At 33.9% G+C, this 17,192-nt stretch overlaps 1 protein-coding gene and 1 pseudogene across 2 annotated transcripts in view; one reads left to right on the top strand and one right to left on the bottom strand.

Annotated features, from left to right (window-relative positions):
- The window catches only part of LOC145239828 (Golgi-associated PDZ and coiled-coil motif-containing protein-like), a 455,294-nt gene that overhangs the window by 278,060 nt on the left and 160,042 nt on the right, over window positions 1-17,192 (bottom strand). The gene's annotated exons all lie outside the window — the stretch shown is intronic.
- On the top strand, window positions 14,843-15,056 carry LOC145240550 (U2 spliceosomal RNA; annotated as a pseudogene).

The following is a 17,192-nucleotide window of genomic DNA, read 5'->3' as shown; positions in this document are numbered from 1 at the left end:
AACACCTGTCACATCGGGTGAAAACCGACGAAGTGTGTTTGGTGCGGTATTGGGTCATCGTAATACTAATCACCAGAGGAATCCTCACCGGAGAATGTAAACAGGACTGCTCAGGCATTTTTGTAAGCTAGAATCCGCTTCTCCTAGTACACTGGCTATTCAGAACCACACCTGACCTTTTCTCTAACCTCCTAGATAGAAGGTAAATACCTATCTCGTTTTTTTTTTTAATATATATAAATTATCTATGTATTTCTGTTGGTCCACTCCCACTAGTTTAATCCAACAACTCTCATGTTTCTTAATATCTGTGAGCATTAAGAGAAAGAGTGACTTTCTCTTTTCAGGTGATTTACACACCATAAACATGCTCGTAATTTTTGTTTATTTTTTATAGAAATGCTCTGGGCAAGCCATGAAGCCACTAGATGCAAAGAGCTAAAAAATAAATAAATAAATAAAAATACTACTTCAGGATCAAAAGCTTACCAACAATAAGTGTTAGATGGAATAGATTCTACTCAGAAAACAGCAATTCTTCCCCCTTTGTCAGAAACATCGCTCATTAAATGTGAGAACTAAAAGACAAAATAAGGGAAGCAAGAGTTACATAGCAAACTAAAACATCTCTTTACTTCCATTTTTTTTTGTCTTGGTAACTGATTAGCAAAAGGCAGATATAAACAGAGAAGTAAAGCTATACACAAAGAATGTCTTAACAGATTTGCGACGGTCTGGCCTCCCTCAAATTGCATTCCTCTTGGAAGGACATCACATAACTCCGCTTCTCCCCTATTTTTTCTTTTTCCATCTAGATTTCAGCCCCACTTAGAGATCGAGCTGCTTGTTTTTGGCTCCCATCAAACCGGAAAACAGTGAGTGGTCTACCATTTAGACAGGGTTGAGAAGGTCTTACTAACATCTGCTTGTATTTTCTGTTTTTTCCCCACCCCCGCCAATGAAATTATTTTAATAAAAATGATTTATTTGTGTTCATATTTATTTAATAATATTAAATAAAATCGATTTGGTATCTTCAGTAGGACGACCCCTGGAGTGAACGTAGTATTATCGTGATTAAAGATTCTAGTTTGGACAAGTGAAGCATGCATGGTGAGTGCACATGAACGAGGCATAAAAAAATTGACTAAGTTCAGCATTTACCCCCTCCCCCACCACCATTTAGCTCCAAAAGTCAAATCCTGGTGAAAATGAACAAATGGTGCAGTTTTATGCCTTATTTGAGTTCTGCAAAATGCAAAAAAAGAAATGACTAAGTTCATCATTTGCCCCCCCCTCCCTCATTTAACCCCAAAAGTCCCCAAGGCCTCCTTACCATATTTAAATTTGAGTTCAGCACCATGCAAAACTTAAATAGATATACGCAGAAAAATTTGGACAAATATGGTAAAATAGTCCCAAAAATTGAGTGTTTTTATTAACCCTAAAAGAGCCCATGGAGCACACCCAAGAGTTATCGCAAAGTATAGACAAACAAAATTATTTTTCTTTTTTTTTTTTTTTTTTTTAATATATTTACAAAACTTTTGAAGATTTAAAAGAAAAAATATATATTTACAAAACATTTTTTTTTTAAATTTCTTTTATGTCAAGGTTGAATTCCCGGTGTTAGTTGAAATGTGCGCCGGTCACCGCCAGGCGGCATCGTCTGCTACAGGGTATCTATTCTTTACTTGATCCCATTGGTGAATTTACAAGTTCAACCTCCTTTTGTCGGGGGGGGGGGCAAAATGATAGACATATATAAGGTAGTGACAACGATCGATGACCATAGATTTCCCCTGCTTTCAAACACTTTAGAATAGCCTAGTGCCTAATTTATTTTTGTATTTTTCACAAATAAATTTTTCAAAATGGGACAAATAATTGTAGCAGTTGGAAGCCAACGGTTCATGGTTAATCTAGTACTGTTTCAAAATAAAATGGGACAAAAAAACGATATTTTGAATATAAGCACATCAAATTGACTAACAGACATAGCCTTTTATAGTGATGCTTTCGAGCCTGTCTGCTTTATTGTTATTTTCATGGCAAGTCCTTGTCTGAGCTCCAATATCTGATCCTCTCCCTTGCCAAATTTTCAGAAAAAACGCTCTGAAATTACCATCAATAATTTCCCCCCAACCTTTATCTATGCCTAAACCTAAACGTAGATTCCATGAACAAAACTTCTTTCTTAAAACTGCACGTCTATGCAACTCTCTTCCTTTTCCCTGCTTTCCAGCTGACTAGAATATGGTTGTCTTCAACTCCAACATAAACAAGTTTTTGATAAGCCGTCCCCTTAAGTAATCCAATTTACCAAATTTCCACTGCTAACAGTTACTATTGTAATGTTATGACCCTTTAGGCTGTGATCATAGCGTAGTATCTGTTAACTGTAGCAAGCGGGGTCAAGGGTCAAAACATTATTATTATTGTCACTATTATTATTAGTTGATTTGAGCGACGGATGGTCGATGGATCAGTCATTATGATTAGAAGAATAGACAATTAAATTGGGGAAGAAATGATTGACGTGTGAATTGCAAAAGGAATGTGAAAATAGAAAATATATGTATAAACAATTAACTAGTTGTGGACATTAGGTTGGTCTGAGACACGTAATTAGGTGATGTAAGAGAACACGTGATGTAGTTAGTTTTGGAGAGATTCAGAGAGTTGAGAATTGACCACCAGAGCGGACAGACGTCTAGACAGGGGTGGACAGACAGCTAGGGAGCGAGCTGTAAGAATAAAACATGTAGACGAACTGCAGATCCTGTGAAAACCATTTGAGACAACTGTAATAAATTTATATTATAAAAATATAAAGAGTTGTTTTATGGTTTCACAAATAAGAACAGATGTCTCAATTGGATGGTGTTGATCGTTTCATGGTTCGTCACAGAGCAGCGGAAAGATACAGAAGAACTCTTCAAGAAAAAAAGGTATGAAGCATTTATTATTCTTCTTACATATAAACTGTAAAAATATCCCGTGCGATAAGTCTGATACAACATGATTCAGTTTACACGTCAATATCACGTCCTCCTGGCTAAACCACATACATACGATTTATACGTTTATTATCTGTCTGTTAAAAGAACAATATCTCACATCCACTAGATAACTCATGACACGTTTTAATATATCATCTCCTCCAATATAAACCAATATACAACACTATATTGTCCCATTGACTACCGTACACTCATTAACCCTTATCCTTGAGTGGTCTCCGGACCTTGATAAGTGGTGACTCCTTTATATAAAAAAAAAACATCTTAAATGGATCCAGTTATTCTTTGCATTTAGCAATAAAATGCCGTTTCAAACTTAAGCATGGCAGACAAACGAAAATGCAATTTCAAACATAAGCAGAGCAGAAAAATAAAAATGTTATATATATATACATACATACACACACACATTTTTTTCCTTTTTCATTCCAAGCAAGGCATATTGGGAACTACTATTTAGGATCATGTCTAACAGTGGATTATAGGGAGTTGGGCAAGCAGGATATTTATTCACAGCTCATTTAAACTTCTGCAGGTTAGTACAGTCAGGGAAGCAGAAAATAGGGAGGGAATTCCAAAGTCTAGCAGTCTAAGGGAAGAAACTACTAGAGTATAAGGTTTTTTTGGTATCTGAAAACCTCAACAGTGAAGAGGTGGTATTTTGCTGCTTGTCGGGTTAGTTGGGGTTTGTATGACGATGGGGGGAGGTCACAAGTGCTATAAGTTCATCAGAGCAAATTTCATTAAAGTATTTGTAAAACAGTTACAGGGATGCAGCATTGCTGTGATGGGACAGAGGTTGGAGCTTGCCTGATTGTGTGGGAACTATTAGATTTGAGATTCTTTATTTGGATCCGGTCTAATAGTGAGAAACTAATGGTAGATTCACCAGTTCAGATGTGGCAACAATACTCCATACATGGGTGAATTGTGGCCTTGTAGAATAATAACTTACTCTGTGGTGGAAGTAATTTTTATTCTAAAATTTATTTCGAAATTAAGCATGATAGATGAATGAAAAAGCTATTTCAAGCTTAAGCATGACAGACTAATGAAAATTCTATTTCAAACTGAAATTTGACAGAGTGAAGCTTACACACAGATGTTCATCTTTATTATATTGATACATTTCTTTAAGTTAATAGAAACAAGCCACGCGTTCAAGCCTTTTGACAGGGATTAATCCTCTTACCCATCACCTCCTTTTTAAGAAACAAAATGGTTTTACACTTGAAATACTTTGATGAGGAAATGCGAGCCCAGAACTATATTTATGTTTGTACCAAGTCTAGAGTGTTCGTTTTGGAGGACTTGAGATTAAAAACCACCCACATGCCTGTTCTTGCCAGGTAAGGATGCAAGTAAAAAGGTGAAAGTTATATCCTGGATTCTTATATTCGGGTTATACTGTACATTAATACAGGCACTAATTTGGGTCCAGAGGAAATCTTTCTTATATCCGGGTTCAGGAAAGTATCTTATATTCGGGTTATTTCTCTTTTTCACTCTCTCTCTCTCTCTATATATATATATACATATATACCCACACACACACTGTAACTTGGATATAAGAAAATTCTCCAGTATCTACAGCTATCTTATATCCGGGTTACACAGTACATTAACACAGGCTCTAATTTGGAACCAGAGAAAATCTCTCTTATATAAGTTTTTCTTATATTGGGGTCTCTTATATCCGGGTTACACTGTAGTTTGAATTAAAATAAAACATTATACTTTGGAATTTAGTTTTAGAAGAGAAGAGTAGAGAAACATCATTCCAAACAAAATGGCAGTATCAATCCAGAGAAGGTTTCAATTGTAAAAACTTGCAGACGAATAATAGTGTTTCTGGTAGGTAGCTTCTGTTTTCTGATTGGTCAGTAACAGAGTGTCATTCCATTTGATTGGTCAGTTCCTTTCATCCATCTATGAATAGAACCTTCCGATTTTTCGTAACCATACCCTTATAACTGTACGAAAAATATTGCAACAATATTAGTGATTGGATTCTCAAATTCTATCTCAGATTTATGTCAATTGCATTTTCTGTTTCAAATTGTCAAGCGTGTTGAGCATCATAACAGGACAGCATGAAAACTAGTTTAATTGCAATCAGGCCAGGAGACCTGCAGCAAAATGGCTACAGGCAGAGGAAGCAAACAATTACGTTGATGTAGCCACAACAGATGAACAAATGAATGTCATTTATGAAAAGGACAAAGCAAATCTTTCATTTTACCTCTCACTCAGTTTAACAAGTTTCGCGTGGGTTGGTGAGTGGGGGTACAAATTCCTCCATATTTTATTCTCCATAATTCTGTGCGTGTCTGGCTAAAACTCAGAAACTACAAAAGATACACTTCTGAACCTAACATCATCAGATTTAGCATGAGCCCGATCAGGTTATGAAAAAAAAAAAAAATTAATACTCTAATACTCACGCACTTGGGGTTTCCAGAGACCAAAAACGTGTAGGAGTGAGGGGAAATTGCTCTATTTTTTTTATTCTTACTGGTTTTATTTAAAAGCAAAAATAACACTAAAACTAAGTCAAACAGATTTCTTCCTTTTTATTATATTATACCAGTTTGTCAGAGAAAAGGGGGGGGGAAGTAAAATGATTAAGTATGTATACATATTCCTGAGTTTATATAAATAAATAATTTTAAGATATATATATATATATATATACCTTATAATTATACATAAAACAAATGGCAAAAGTATATATACCTTATAATTATATATGAAACAAATAAATGACAAAAGTCTATATTCCAAATTTCAAGATGTTGACCGTCTTACAATTTATTCCTTTAAATACGTTGGCATTCACAATTCTTGACAGCACCTTTGTGGCACAAAATCATTTATCTGTAATTACATTGAGCTTCATAAATTAAGGATTGGTATAAATAAAAGATGAAGCATAATTGGAAAAAAAAAACATATTTCCACTGAAATTTATATATATATATATATATAGCCCTTGAGTCCCTGGAGGGGCATAGGCTGTCTACAACTTTTTTTTTACAGATGGTTTTGTAGCGAGGAGTTCTTTTTACAGGGTGAGGGTGCTGGCTCCACGCCCAACCTTCCCAGAAGGTACATACAGCGCTTAGCCTTCCCAAATGGTTATCCATCTAGTACTGGCCAGGCTCAACATTGCTTAACTTCAGTGATCTGGCGAGAACCGGTGTCAACGTGATTGTGCCGTACACACATATATATATATGGATAGATAGAGATATTAACAATAAAAATATTTTTAAAGGTATGTTGAGGTTATTTACAGTGTGGTTATGGGGAAAACCTATATATATATGTGTGTGTGGTGTTCCATCTCCTGTTGTTGTGACAGTTGACAGAGCGATTCATCGCGAAGTTGCGAAAATACAAAAAGGCGTGCGTGCGGGACATCATGATGTTAATACACCGATTTCCTTTTTTATTCTTTTTTTTTTTTCAAATTTGTCATTGCACCTGGTCAGTACTAAAGGATGACCATTAAAAAAATAACAGGTATTGCATGTGCTCACCGCTTATCTGGACATTGTTTCCTACCCTCCTGGACTTTTCCTTGGCGGTGGAATCAAACAGTGCCTACTCAGAAAAGGTGTGATTATAGATTGCACAACCATTGCTTAACAATTACATGTGCAGCCACCCTTACAGGAGGTATCCATTGTTTCGTGATGTGTAAGTGTGTTTGTGTGTGTACAAATTAACATTTGATCCTAACCCTCAGCTCAAGTAAGATGGAGTACTGTTTCCACATTTGGGAAAGAACTCGTAAGAGCATCCTTTCCCTCTTGATAGGGTACAGAACCGCCTTTGAAATCTAGTGGGCAAGGACCTTTTTGTCTCCCTACTTTCTCTTTCTCACAGAAGAGACATTGCGAGTTTATTTCTACTCTATCAATCATGGCAGGTGATCAACTGAGCTTCAATCTGTAAAACTTCCACAATACTCGTCGGGCAACAACAACTGTCAACAATTTCCCTCACTTTCTATCTGTGCCTAAAACTAAACGAAAATCCCATGAACAGAGTTTCTTTCCTAGAACTGCTTGTCTGTGGAACGCAATACGGTGTGGATGCTTCCCAGCTGACTATAACATGGTCGTTTTCAAGTCTAATGTAAACAAGTTCTTGTTGCGCTGTTCTCTTAAATAATTAAGCCCTACCCTAGTTCCACCATTACTGATCATCACGGTGTTGTCTCACTGTCTACCTAACACTCATTAAAACTCTTCCTCGAGTGGCGTCCGGGCCTTGATGAGTGGTGACCTAGGTGTATCAGAATTTTTGTAGGAATTTTTGACACCCCTAACACGAAACTGCAAATAAAATATAAAAAACTCGTAATTTCTCTTTTAAAGGTGGGTTGTTTATTTTCTTTATAGATTATACTTCCAAAATAAACTATTAAAGTTGTATAAAAAGTAATAGAAATATTTTTTAAAAAAATAGTAATGAAATTAATTGAATGTTACGAGTTCAGTATTTTCCAATTTTTAAACTTTAAAAATCTATCAAAAGTTTTCTATTGGTTCTATTTTTACGATATTTTCAGGGTCAATGTGAAATTTTATGCTCTTTCCAATAAACCGAATATAATATTTTAGACAAACGTTTTTTTTTATTCACGCCCCCCCCCCATTTTCAAATGTCTATTAAAAAGTAAATAATTAATTTACTCACCAAAGTTTCATATATCACAAATTGAAGATAAAAGATCAATAAATAATATATTCAAATTTAAAACAAAAAAAAAGTAGTGTTTTTTAGAAATTTACCTGTAAAGTCCGAAGTTTAAAACTTAAAAAAAAAAGAAAACTACGTTGTTTTTTTTTGTTTTTTTTTTAAATGAAACCTTGGTCCTTGCTCCTTTAATTGAAAAAAATTAGGGCTTGAATTACATTTTTCGAGGAGTTATAAGCTTTGAAAGATAGCGGGTGGAATTATTCAATAGTTTTCACGAAATTTCTGACACTGCTAGTGGTGACCACCAAGTAAAAGAAATCAAAAATGAAAGAAACTTAATTTTCGTTAGAACTAACTGTAGTGTACATGCAAACATTCCATAGAGTTATATACTATCTATATATAAACAAACAGTATTTATTTGTTTGTATGTGTGTCTGACTAAAATTCTCAAACTATGATACAAAAATATATTATTCAGGACTATTTGAGATTAAAAATAATTGTTAATAAGTAATTTTCAAAAAAAAAAAAAAGTTCCAATTATCAAAAAAAGAAAAAGAATTTTCAGGATTTAAATTATTCTCAAACGCTTGATTATGAGGCAGTTCGGTGAGAACCTATCGTCAGTTTTTTTTTTTTTTTTTTTTTTTTTTCTATTGGAAACAATATTCGGCAAGGATCCATGTGCAAACTGATAAGACCAACTTTCTTGTTCATTTAATGCTTAAAGAGGGTGAATGAGGCATTTGTAAAAGTGTAAAAAGCAAAGAGTCAGGCATCATCTTCCTGTTATCTTAAAAAGGTATATCAACAGGAAACTATGTTGTTACCACAATATCACACGTCATGCTACAAAGGAGTCAGCCTCGCCGCGGCGGAAGCTTGGCGTCACTTTTTACTTTCTTTAGCTGCTGTTTTTTTTTTTTTTTTTTTTTTTTTTTTTTTTTTTTTTAATTATTATTAATTTTTTTATCCCCTCCCGCCGATTCATTCTGGGAGCTTTCACTAGTTTTATGAACAGAAACTCGTCGTATTTAGCTTTGAAGATATTTTTTCGGCTTTCGTTAAAGAGTCGCACTTTTATGTTTACAAAAGCCATTCGGCAGAAGTGACGTCATACAAATTTTAAGGTACGGATGACTAACATTGTATATAATGTAGTTTTTTTTTGTTTTTTGTTTTTTTGACAAATATAAAAATTTAAATTTTATTCAAACGGTCTCTTTATTCGAACTTTTAAATCAAAATTACAAGCTTTATAATAAAAACATGTTAATGCATTGTTTTTGTTTTTTAATCAAACATCAGGTGTTGGCAATTTTTTTTTTCATATCAAACATAAAAATAGAACTGTCATGAAAGAAATATTTATGAACTGCTTTTTTTTTAACATATAAATATATTTTAATCAAACAAAAAAAACAGTTTATAAATATTTTTTAACAAAATCTCATTGAAAAACACAAAACAAAACCAATTAATAAATATTTTTTATAACAGTTATATTTTTATGTTTGATGTAAAAAAAAAAGAAAAAAAAAGGTAAATGTTACCTTACGCTACAGCAGAAAAGTGACCATTTTTGTTTTTTTAGGGGTATTCGAGATCGCTGACAACGAATTTGGTAATCAAACCCGCCGCAAATTTACCGTTTGCATGGTATGAACCCCTAGACCTTGGTGCTATTCTGTGCCATTTCACCGCCTTCTGTAGTGTTTTTCTTACATAATACGTTCGCGTGCGAACGGGCGTAGTGGGGCGTCGTACACATCGCGTAGGAATCTTTCAAATAAGAAAGTTAAAAAAAAAAAAAAAATGTGTTTTTTTTTAATTTATAAAAAAATAAAGTTTTCACGGGCGGTTTGCAAAACCATAACCACGAAACATTTTTATGTTTTTTGTTCTTTTTAGGGGAGGGTATTCGATTAACAGGTGCTTTTGCAGTTTAATTAACCGTTTTTCCGTAAGTAATGTGCCGACATTTACCATTTCACAAAAAATTTGTTTACATTGGGGAGGGGGGGGGGTCGATGTAAAAAAAATAAAAAATAAAATAACAATATCAGCATCTCTGATGTTTGATTTAAAAAAAAGTTCATAAACATAAAAGTTATAATTTCGTTATAAAAGTTCAAATAAAGACTGTACTTCTATTTTTATACTTTTTTTTTTTTTTAATTCCATTTTCACTCCAAAGAAGGCACAGTGCTACTTTGATGTACGGGGGCTACTATCGAGGGCATAAGTTGCAGAGATACTATCTAGGGAGATGAGCAGCAAGATGTCTGTTTGCATTACATTTGAACTTCTGCATGTCAGTACAGTTGGGAAAGCAGGAACCCGGAAGGGAGTTCCAAAGTCTAGCAGTTCTGGGAAAGAAACTATCTGAGTAGAAGGCTTTCTTATATCTAGGGATCTCTACTGTGTGGGGTGGAATTTTGCTGCTTATCGGGGGTATTTACGTCGAGAGGGTACCAGTGTGTAGTAGTAATTCTTCTAATGCACTCACCTCCAAAAGACAGAAAGTCTGTTCTGTTTGTTGTCAATATATAGGGACTTGGCGAGGAAGAAGCGGAAGAAGAAGAAGCGGTAGGTGTGGTTGGTTTTATGGGAAAGAGGGCGAGACTAAATGCAAGAATTCCCAAGATTTGAAAGGAATAAAAAACTGAACTCGAACGGCTAGGCGACTGTGCTTTTGCTCAAGTAGAGAAAACGGTGAGAGGAGAAGAAAGTCCCCCCCCCCCGTAAAGAAAGTTCTGGGTCAAAGTGAGAAAGAAAGTGAGGCTGAAGGACCCAGCAGTTTTCAAGCTATTTCGGCTTACAAAAGTACTACTTGTAGTTCGTCGGCGCATTCACCATTAAAATACTTGTAGAACAGGCAGAATGATACGATATTTCGTCGATGGGACAGTGGTTGAAGCTTAGATGACAGTTCAGGACCTATCAGGTTGGCGACTTTCTTCTGAACCCTGTCCAGGAGTAAGAGACTAGTAGCAAATGCACCAGCCCAACTTATTTAAAAAAATAAATAAATAAAAAGGCTACATTATATACAGTGTTGGTTACCAGTATCTTAAAATTTGTCTGACGTCACTTCTGCCGAATGGCTTTCTAAACAAGGAAAAGCGACTTTTAACGAAAGCCATTTTTTAAATGATATTTTGAAAATCTAAGTTATTTCATCGAGGCAAAAGAATTACTCTCTTCCTCCAATTTATAATAAAGCATTAATGTATTCTTATTTGTAAACATATATATGTCCTGTCACACAAAGGGAAGAGAGAATGCAAATCTATTTCCGGGAGACGTTTTTTTTTTTTTTCTATACAGATTTACAACTTTTTTTTCTATGCTTTCCAGTTTGAGAAAAAAAAAATTTCTTATTCACTAAAGTCGTTGATATATTTCTGAATCTTTAAGAGGATTGATTTTTTTAATACAACCGTGAATTACTTCAACTCAGTCAGATCTGATAGAATGAAAGCATGCTACTCTTGTGAATTAAATAAACAGTTCTGCGCAGATTCTCGAGTTCAACAATACACACCTGAAGAAGGTTAGAGGTTACATCAACCGAAACGTTGCGAAAATAAACCTCAACATGAGAACAGTAATCTGAAGAATCCAGATAATAAAAATAACGTTTTTGATGTTTAAAAGTCCGGCATCATTTTTTTTTTTTTAATGCTAACTGTTCATTAATCTGTATAAATAAAACAGTAGATATACGTGTATGTGCGTGTGTAAATATTTAACAAATAAACTCTTAAACTAAACTTAGCACTAAAATTAACAAAAAATAGTAATCCTACACCAATGATGGTTTATAACGAGTAAATTCTTTGTTTGGGTGGATGAATAACGCATACAGAAATATATCAGCAAGTTGAAATGCAAACTGTTGATTTCAGCTTGCCGACATATTTCTATTAGTTTTACGCATGCGCAAATTCAATCATAGCTAGAAGTGGTTTAATTTTAAATCTTTCTTATTTATCTGCTGATAGCTCAAACGGTAGGGAATGCAGCTGGAGCGCTAAATGTACCTCCCTTCTTTATTTTGGGTATGGGTAGTGTAGTATCTGCTCTGTTGCCATAGTACCATACTCACAGGCATTACCCTCTCCTTTTATTAGGTGTGCTGATTGGAAAAGTTTTAAAAAATGACATGAGTGGCATCAGCTAGAATGGAAACCAGAACATTTATTGCTCCAACGCTACCATTTGAATTATGAACAGATAAATAAGAAAGACTTAAAATTAAACCACTGAAAGCTATGAATGAATTTATGGATACATAAAAGTAATAAAAATATGTAAGTAAACTGAAATGGACATTTTGTATTTCAACTTGCTGGCATATTTCTGTAAACATTATTCATCCATCCAAACAAAGATTTTACTCATCATAAACCATCCTTGGTGTATGATTACTATTTCCTGTTAATTTCAGTCTTATGTGACCAGTTTTATGTGTTAAGAGTTTATTGGTTAAATATTTTCACATACGTATATATATATATATATATATATATATATATATATATATAATATAAAGCTGAACGTCTGTGTGTGTCTGGTCACGAATAGGCTCCTATATGGTTGACTATTATAGAAAACTGATCACATATCATGATAGAAGATGTATCGAGACACAGGAATGGGTATGTTTGATCCGGTATAAGGATGATTCATTAAAATTGTGGGGTCTGCGTACACGCCTGGTCCACAAAGTATGGAGATAAAAAATGTAAAAATTAAAAAAAATACGTTTACAAGTGTTTTTGATATAGATGTACATAAAACATACATATTAAAGTATTATTAACTTAAATAGGGATGGCATACTAAAATTGTGGGGTCTGTGTTCGCGCCTGGCCTCCATAGAATGGAAATAGGCACAAACTTTAATAAAGACTTTTCATATCTATCTGCGTAAGTATACTTTGATAATTATGTTTCAGTTTGAAGAAATATAGTATAATAAAGTTATGGGGTGTTTGTTCGTGCCTGACCTCCATACAATGGAAATATCTCACAAAGTTTAGCAAGGTTTTTTAATGTAGATCCACAGAATATTGTGATAAGTGTTTCAGTGTGAACAGGTATGGTATAATAAATTATGGGGTTTATCTATTTTATTTTTACTTTCATCATATTTTGCTTTGGTTTTGATACCCCCAAATTCGAAGCTATCTCTTTACAACCCTTCCTTTTCATAATCTATCATACTTCCATAAATCAGAGTCCATTTTCTGTAGGCTGTTTTTGAACCCGACAAAGTTTAACAAGGTTTTTTAATATAGATCCACAGAATATTGTGATAAGTGTTTCAGTGTGAACAGGTATGGTATAATAAATTATGGGGTTTATCTATTTCATATTACTTTCATCATATTTTGCTTTGGTTTTGATACCCCCAAATTCGAAGCTATCTCTTTACAACCCTTCCTTTTCATAATCCATCATACTTTCATAAATCAGAGTCTATTTTCTGTAGGCTGTTTCTGAACCCAGTCAACGACGGGTACTTTTGCTAGCATATATATATATATAACAAAAATCTTGAAGTTGAAAAAATGTTTTTTCAAATTTTCCAAAACCCTTTTAAGCCTGTAAGGAAGGTATACAAAATTTTAATTATTCAACAAAGAATACAAATAAAACAAGAAAAACCCTTATTCCATGGACTTTCGAAGAATACACTTCTCATTAGAGGGAAAAGGCTTGCAAAATATACATAAAATTTTGCATTAGAAGAAACAAATAATATGAAGTTTATCATATTTACGTAAAAGGTCATTTAACAGTTATAGGGATTCAATTTGGATGGCACAGCAAGAAACAGGAAAAAGAGAGAAAAAGGATATGGTAAAAATCCAATTGTGAAGATGCTAAATTCTAAAATAGCAATAATCCGAGGTGCATCTGTTGAAACTGTACCGATTATATATATATAGTTATAACATCTTTCTATTATTGATATGTAACTGTATTGATCTTTATTACTGCTGTATTCCTAGTATTAAGTCAGAAGTGGCAAACACTAAGAAATGAAGTGAGTGTACCTATGTTTTTACCACTACCATGGTTTCTCCATCTAGAAGACTAGCTGACGAATTGCTTAATGTACAAAATAAATTTGTATTATTTGGAATCTTCAGACTAGTGCTCTCCTCCTGAGTATCCACAAGAACCCATGGCATAATGGATAACACACTCAGTAAAATTCAGTTATAAGTTACATACTTCTGGAGATTGAAGGCTCAATCCTCAGTGTGAGAAAGACTCAAAAATATAATTGCAAATTAGTTAGGAATAGTCCCATGGATTAAATACGGGATTCCAGTTGAAATTCCGTGCATATTCCCAAGTTTAGCAAGATACGCCTGAAGAAGGAAGCAGGTTACATCGGCCAAAATGTTGTGAAAACAACGCTAAAAATGAGAACAATAGTTTGAAGAATCCAAATTGGAATTTCAAAGTTAGACCTAAATAATTCCCATCTTAAAATATCAATATTTCATTCTTCTTAGTAGCCATTTCCATTCTTTTAAGAGTAGACTGACCCTTTTTCATATAGCAACAGATTATTCTATCAATATGTAGTCAATGTTGAAATAGAAAGAAATAGAAAAGAAATCTGTTTAGGTATAGAAAAAGTATGAAAATTTTTATAAGACAATTCCACGTAAGAACAATATTAGGATAGCCTTATTTTTAGTCGTGTGCAAGCGACTCTATAAGTCACTCTGTCGGTCCATTGGTCAGTCAGTCCGTCTGTCCGTAACACTTTTGTGCTTGACCTTTTTGGTTAAGATCAAAGGTCTGTTGTTAATAGATGCTGTTCTTAGCTTTTTAAGCTTTTCTTGGCCTTTTGGCCAAGATCAGGGTGTAGTGTCTGTTCCGGCAGATGCTGCAAGCAGGGACCATATGTGGGGGCGGCCCCACATATAGGACCGTGGTGAATGTGAGGGCGGACCTTCATGCCAATTGTTACTATCTGGCTCCCCTACTCCCTGGGGAGTTGGTCCCCATTTCCCCTTCACTCCTCACATTAAAGACCAGCCTTGTGCCTGATTTGCTCGGTGGGGGAGCAAATAAATACGCTTTTCTTGGCCTTTTGGCCAAGATCAAAGTGTAGTATCTGTTCCGGCAGATGCTGCACTTAAGATAATTTGTACCAGTCAATGGAGGGGAAACCCTCTATACTGGGACAATTATTATTTTTGGTAACCAGAGTGACCCCTTTTAGGGGAGCTGGTTTTTACCTCACATTAAAAACGGCCTTGTGCCTAATTTGCTCAGTGGGGGAGCAAATAAACACCATCTGTTCTTACTACATGCTGTACTTATTGTGATATAAAGTGGGGGATCACTTTTCTGTATTAATTTAATGTAAAATGATCACCCAACTTTACAACCAGTCAGTCTCAAAGCCATTCAAGTCATTCTCCAGATCATTCAAGTTGTTTTTGAAGGATTCCAGTTATTTTTTAAGCATTCAAGTCATTCTTAAGGTCATTCAATTCATCCTTAAGTTCATTAAAGTCATTCTAAGTCATTTACTTTTTATTTATTTAAGTCATTTCAGCCCATTTTTCGGTCATTTTAGTTTATCTTTAAGAATTTCATGTCAATCCTACATTCACGCATTCATAGAGCACGCGACTAATAGCTATCGGCCTTGTTAACTTTTGGCCCAACTTTTAAAAAAACTAAAAAAAAAAAAAAAAAAAAAAAAAAGAAATTCTCCTTCAAATTCTGCTTGAATTGGCATTTTTCCATAGTTTTTTTTTTTCTGTTTTCCAGATTGCTGGTTTCCAATATGTACTACTCCATAAATTATACAAGAAAATAATAAAAAATTAAATTATTGAATTTCAAAGTTAAAAAAATACCTCATTTAAAAAAATAAATAAATAAAAAATAAATAAATAAGTAAATAGATAAATAAGTAAATAAATAAGTAGGTGATTAGATTTCTAATACAGTTCTGAATTCAGTCTGTTATTGCTGGCCATTGTCTGGTCGATATAGAATAAAATGAACAAGCCAGTGAGGTCTTATGCTTATTGCATTTGTGGATTGGTATTGATATTCAGCTTGCAAGGATACTGCATCGCCTGTCAAAGTAAATGATGGCAGAGAAATAGTCCGTCAATAAACAGTGAAAGAGACCCTTCTCGACTGAAGCAATTATTATTTTTTGTTCCAGTACCAAAGAGAACTGGATTTCCTCACATAAAACATCTGACCTTACATCTAACTCTGCCCTCGTGGAGAGAAAAGTAAATAGGAACGATAATCATTTTTTGTTCTTGTTAGTTTTGTTATATCACGTAGCTTCATGCCTTGTCTGGAGCAATATCTATTAAAAAAAAAAAAAAAAAAAATAGTCCGGTCAGAAAACAGACAAATTGTAAAAAAAAGCTGAAAGCATATTTTCTTCTATTCTTCAGTCGAGAACAGATTTGCCTTACTTTTATGTAAACCTATAGTCGTCATTGTTCTTGGTTGTGCTGTAGTCCAGGTAACAATATAAAAGCAGTTCAGAAATGGTGAGGAAAAAAAAAAAAAAAAAACAGAAAAGAAAGACACCTTACATCATGCTTTCTACTATTCTCTAGTTAACAGATTTGCTCCACTTTTATACAAATCTGTAGTCATTTTTGGTATTCATCTTGGCTGTGCTGCAGCCATGGTAGCAACTTAAATACAGTTCATCCTAAGAGTCAGCTGGAGAGATTGAGAGTTGGTGTATGGTGAATACTCCGAGAGTATTGAAAATCTTCGCATACAACCAACTCAAAACAACAGACAACCCAGAAAACAGCAAGTTCTAACATACCATAAGTGATGTTTCTGACAAAGGGAGAAGAATCAGATTAATCCCTATTTTCAATGTTTTCTTTTACCTTGATCAGTAGGAACTCATTACATTTTTTTTCTTCCTTTTTTTAATAATTTGAGAAATCAGTTGTGGTTCTTAGGTTTGAGAAGCTAGTGGCGAATACTAGCACCTAAGTTGAATTCTCAAAGAAATGCCATGCTATAATTTCATATAAAAAAGTTCATATAAAAAATTATATTTCAGTAATAAATTACAAGCACTTGATAACTAATGCTACCAACCAGATCGAGCTGCCTGAAGATTCTGGCATTGTGACCTAAAATGTACCAAACATTTATGATATTATCTCTTATTTTCAGTTTCGTTTTGCAAAACTCAATCTGCAAAGTTAAAAACAAAAACAAATTTCCTCAACAAAACAATCAAACCAAACACCATGAATAAATATTTAAAGATATAAAAAAAATTGGAGCATAAAAACTTTTCTTTTTTTTTTTTTTTTTTCAAAATTACTAGATTTGGCATTAAATAACCTGAAACTGTAAAACAAAACAACCAAACCAAATTCCATGAATAAATATTTGAAGATATAAGGAACTTTA

The sequence above is a fragment of the Euprymna scolopes genome, chromosome 19 (assembly GCF_053919585.1).
Source record: "Euprymna scolopes isolate OS-2025 chromosome 19, ASM5391958v1, whole genome shotgun sequence".
Lineage (NCBI taxonomy): Eukaryota > Metazoa > Mollusca > Cephalopoda > Sepiida > Sepiolidae > Euprymna > Euprymna scolopes.
This window is presented reverse-complemented; position numbering and strand designations above follow the sequence as displayed.